Raw genomic sequence first — 6028 nt, forward strand, 5'->3', positions numbered from 1 at the left:
CCAAAATACAATATATAATTACCCATGTAATCACGTCTGCACAAATATCCTATGCACAATCCTGGAAAAACAAAAAGATCCTGCCAGAAAACAACACCATAGAAAAAATTTACAGATATGCGGATATGGATAGGATGACTATGGAGATTAAGGGAACTAGCAACTCAGAGTATTACGAAATTTGGAATTTTGGGTACGATTGGATTGGTAACAAAGGTAAAGATAGGAATAAAATGTGAATGGATTTATTAAAAGGAATATATAAACATGTAATGTAACATATGTATCTATAAAAAGTGATATAAGAATGTAACAAACATGAAATCCGCATAGAGATGTATTAAATTATCGAAATGTCATTTTTAAAAATTTGGAAAAATTAAACATTATTATTATTATGTCAAAACAACACAGCAAACGAGATCACTGCTGGATTTCATATTTCATCACCAGTCGGGCGCTTCCCAAGCACCTAGGACTGCATGATGTAGCGGCGAATTATGTTTCTCGATCCCAGTAAAGCGGCATTTTGCAATTGACAGATGGAGATTTTGTCAATTCCGATGGTTTTCAAATGTCCACTGAGATCCTTTGGCACTGCGCCCAGCATGCCAATTACCACTGGGATCACTTTCACTGGCTCATGCCAGAGTCGTTGCAATTCGATTTTTAGATCTTCGTATTTCACTAATTTCTCTAGCTGCTTCTCCTCAATTCTGCTGTCCCCTGGGATTACGATGTTGATGATCCATACTTTCTTTTTCTCCACAATCAGGATGTCTGGTGTGTTATGCTTCAGAATTCAGTCAGTCTGAAGTCGGAAGTAGTTTTGCTTGCTCATTTTCGATCACTTTTTCGGGCTTATGATCCCACTAGTTCTTTGATTAGATTAGATTTATTGGATTTATATGCCGCCCCTCTCCGAAAAAAGTCTTTGCCACTGGTAAATGGTAGTTCCGGCACAGGTTCCAGTGGATCATCTGTGCCACAGCATCATGTCTATGCTTGTAGTCAGTCTGTGCGATCTTTTTGCAGCAGCTGAGTATGTGATCGATTGTTTCATCTGTTTCTTTACAGAGTCTGCACTTTGGATCGTCTGTTTTCAATTTTTCAATTCTGGCTTTGACAGCATTTGTTCTAATGGTCTGTTCTTGTGCCGCCAGTATTAGTCCTTCTGTCTCCTTTTTGAGTGTTCCACTTGTAAGCTATGACCAGTTGTTGTTGTTGTTGTTGTTGTTGTTGTTATTATTATTATTATTATTATTATTATTATTATTATTATTATTATTTTAAAAAAGAAAAACCAAGCTTCACAAGCTTTGAAGACCTTCACAACTGAAATGGTAAAATAGATTTCTTGCAGCTTGGGATATATTCACACCTGAGAAATTTAATCAAGGCGGCTGCTGAATTCATAAGACACCAAAACCTAGAGGTCCGGAGGTGATTCTGGAGGGGTGCAGAATCAAGAGAACCCTTCTAGAGCCCCCACTGCTCATACTTTTAATCAAGCAGCTGTTCTGAGGACTGCATGCAATGGTTTTACTAATAGCCTTTCCCCCATCTGCAATGTTTCACTCACAGTTTCATCAGAACACCAGGTGTAGGTGTGCCCCAAGCTATGTTAATTGCTTTGAATTAAAATTGCTGCCTAAGTAGTTTTGGGCAATACCAGAAGAGCTGGTACAGCAGCTCTGGACAAGGCGTGCCCTGTATCATGCTTATCCTATGGCCTGTGAAGACTCTGATTCATGAAAAGCATTCTGCTGCACCAGGGCTGGTTGAAAATAACTTTGAAAATCCAGGTAATATTGTAATCTTGGAAACAAAAGAATTAAAGGTTCGCTTTGCCTAAGTGGGCCCTGCACATACTTGATAATGTTTTTTGCTATGTCCTCATCTCATCCCTAGTTTTAATAGTGAGGAGCTTAAAGGTGACCATAGAAATTGCAGTGTCCTTTTCTCCCAGCATAATATTTACTACAGATAGGAATCTGATATGCTGACAGAGATTAGGATCTGGTAAGATCCCGTGGCTGCTATTCACACAGTCTTCCCTGCTGAGAACGCAGCAGCGACAGCCGTCGTGGAACTTCCAAGATTCGCCCAAGTTCCTTCAACACTCCGTGGCTTGCATTGGCTGCCGATCAGTTTCTGGTCACAATTCAAAGTGTTGGTCATGACCTTTAAAGCCCTACATGGCATTGGACCAGATTACCTCCGGAACCGCCTGGTACCGCATGAATCCCAGCGACCAATAAGGTCCCACAGAGTTGGCCTTCTCCGGGTCCCATCAACTAAACAATGTCGTTTGGCGGGCCCCAGGGGAAGAGCCCTCTCTGTGGTGGCCCCGGCCCTCTGGAACCAGCTCCCCCCCGGAGAGTAGAACTGCCCCCATCCTCCCTGTCTTTCGTAAACTATTCAAGACTCACTTATGCCGCCAGGCATGGGGGAGTTGAGATATTCCTTCACCCTAGGCCATTACAAGTTATGCATGGTATGTTTGTGTGTGTTTGGTTTTATAATAAGGGTTTTTAGTTTTATTAATTGGATTGTTACATGCTGTTTTTTAATCATTGTTGTTAGCCGCCCCGAGTCTACGGAGAGGGGTGGCATACAAATCCAATAAATAAATAAACAAACAAACAAACAAGCAAACAAACAAACAAACAAACAAATAAATAAACAATAAATAAATAAATAAATAAATAAATAAATAAATAAATAAATAAATAAAGTGGCCACTGCTTTCCATGTCTGCTTTAGCATGGACTACAGGAGGATTGAACCTTTGGCTTCTTATAAACCCAGGTTAGAACACTATTATCTGTTTGTTTTTTAAAAAGCACACTGTTTTAGCACTTTCCTGGAACAGCAGTAGACATGTCTTTATACATCAGGAAAGAGTGCTAGTCCTGGGCTGCATAGAAGATTGGTTCTCACCAGAAAAGATGAGTGGATTGTGCCAGCTGCATATTGCTAATTCTGTCACCATTGGTTACGTTATAATTTCCTATGTTTTCTTCTGAAGGTATTTGATGCAGATTGTTTTTTAAAGAGACTTTGTTCATTACTTCTGAAGTCTCACGCATGAGCACTGCAACTGCTACCCTGACTAGTTAACAAAAACCATTACCACGAATCATGGTTACTTTCTTAAGGTATCTTGCCCCCGGTAGGAGGGAATCACAGCATTTTGCCTAGTCTGTTCCACTGATGTCAAGGCTCTCTATGTTTGCTCTAATCCAGTGGTTCTCAACCTTTCTAATGCCGCGACTCCTTAATAAAGTTCCTCATGCTGTGGTGACCCCCAACCATAAGTCTAGCACCAATTCTCCCAACGGAGCTTTAAGCTGATTGGTAGGAAGGTCAGTGGGACACCCCCACTGTAAACACCTGATTGGTCGGATTGTAAAAATATGTTCCAAGGCGCCAGAATAGAAGCTTTAGTTCCTAACACCATGGGAAATTTGTCTTAGGCCACCCCTGTGAAATGGTTGTTTGACCCCCAAAGGGCCCCAACCCCCAGGTTGAGAACCATTGCTCTAGTCTTTTCTCTTTTTACAATTTTGAGTTTCCCAAGAGACATGTCTCTTAATATTCCCTTGTCCCAATTTGGTATAACTTTGTACAACATAGGCAACCTCTTTCGTCATGGGTACTATCAATTGTTGGCCTTCTGGAAGGCTTTCCTCTAACAACGTCATAAAAATCTTGACTACTAAAAAACTAGTCTTTGCTCTTCTCTGGTAGCTTGTAGGCTACCATCAAGCCTGGAGGGTCTGCTGTTGGTATTCATATCTGAGTCATGTTGAGTTATTGTCATAAAGTGTTCTGGTGAGACATCTTTAGCTCTTCCCTATTATTACCTGACTGCATTGTCTTGAAAGGAAGCTTATAATTCACTGAGACAAGGCTGGCCCAAGGCATTTTGCTACCTGAAGGAAAGAAGCAAAAATCATCTACTCTAAAAGTAGATTAATACTTAAGTGCGATCAAAGTGTTTTGGGACGTGAAGCAGGAAATTCTCTCCTAGGCAATCTTTTCCTTCTTAGTATTAAAAATGGAATAATAATATTGACTCTTGATCCATCAGATGGAAAATCAATAGTAAGCGCCTCCATTTTGCCTTTTGACTCTTCCAAAAGAAACAATAATTTATTACATGATGGTTTAATGTAAATGTTATCTGAAATATTTGTGGTTAATTGCACGCTGTAGGAGGTTACTGTACCATCTAATGATAGGCCACTGTTTCTTGAGTCCGTAGCCTTGGCTACTGTAGATTTTGTACCTTGTTTGTATAGGTCTGAGGCTGACCCAATAAGGCATTAACCTGTATTGAGAAAGTTTTGTTATTACAGTAAATATTGACAAGTAGATGCTATATCCCATCAACACCAACAAACCCAGGAAATTATTTTCAAATGTAGACACACCAAGATCTTTTTCTGAGCGATCTGGTGCAATAAGAAGGTAGGTTGAAAAAGAACCCTATTTTTATAACTATTTCTGAGACCAGTTTAAAGTAATGGTTCAAAGTCTTAACTACCTTGTGTTCTGACGGGCTCTCTTGATAGAAGCCTCCCGAAAATTCAAAGATACAAATTTCAGACACACACACAGGTTTGAAAATTCTTTTTGTATTGCAAAGAGCACTCTTCCCAAAACAACCAGGTAGTCTGTACAATGTCCCTTAAGCAGTCATTAAGTACTTAGCCAACAGCTGTGGAGAAACTTCACACCACTTCCTCCTCCCAGGAAGGGAGACACACACACACACACACACACACACACACTGCTCTGCTTTGGTTTCAAAGGCGTGAAAAAGCAACAAAGTCCAGCACACAAGATTCCTGACGAAACTGCAACAGATATTCTTCCACAATGGCCAAACCCACATGCTGCTATTTATAGCAGCAGCCCTAATTACTGGAGCCCCACCCAAACACAGGTGGCCTTCCTTATTTCCTGTAATATGTTCTTACTTGGTCTCTTCTATGCATACTTCTGTGCTTGCGTGGGTCCAACATGTCATCATCTGAAGCTATAGAAGATAAGGAAGATTGACTGCCTTGGCTGTGTGCCAAGCCAAGTCACTCCCACCTTCTTCTTCGTCCGAGGAACCTAAACTCTGATCTGATTCTGTCGGCAATAACACAGGCCTGTGACATGTTGAATTTTCCCCTGCATCCACCTCCCCATTCCCTGGGGCAGGAGCTGGGCCAGAGCCAACCACAACACCTTGGGACCACCTTCCCTCACAAACCACCTTCTTCCATATGTATGTATCCATCAGATATCACAGATTTGCAAAGAAGTGAGAAAAGCATTAAAAAACCTTAGCAAATACGTAGGCAGGAACTCAAAACCATGACAAACCCTTCAGAAGAAACAAAGAAATTTAAAATAAAATTTTAATTTATTTTAAAATAAAAAAAACTATGTAGAAAAAAAATACATTTAGTGTGTTAAAGGATAACGCATTTCCGCCATAATTCTATGCAAAGAACTCAAATTCACACAAACATCTCAAGTGACAATTGTGTTCATCACAAAGGTATCAGAAAACAGCTGTTTTTAATGAGAAAATTCTATGTTCATATATTGTACCTAAACGATAACTTACATAACCATCATTTCTTAAAGAAATCACACTGATTCGATTCACACAATACACTGATGTAAACAGTTGTTTTCAATACACAACAGCTAGAGTCATACAAATCAAATTATACTAATATAGGTTATGACCTATAAAGCCCTTCATGGCATCGGACCAGAATATCTCCGGGACCACCTTCTGCCGCACGAATCCCAGCGACCAGTTACGTCTCACAGAGTTGGCCTTCTCCGGGTCCCGTCGACTAAACAATGTCATTTGGCGGGACCCAGGGGAAAAGCCTTCTCTGTAGCAGCCCCGACCCTCTGGAACCAACTCCCTCCAGAGATCAGAGTTGCCCCCACCCTCCTCGCCTTTCGTAAGCTCCTTAAAACCCACCTCTGTCATCAGGCATGGGGGAATTGA

Source organism: Erythrolamprus reginae, chromosome 3 (assembly GCF_031021105.1).
Source record: "Erythrolamprus reginae isolate rEryReg1 chromosome 3, rEryReg1.hap1, whole genome shotgun sequence".
Taxonomy (NCBI): domain Eukaryota; kingdom Metazoa; phylum Chordata; class Lepidosauria; order Squamata; family Dipsadidae; genus Erythrolamprus; species Erythrolamprus reginae.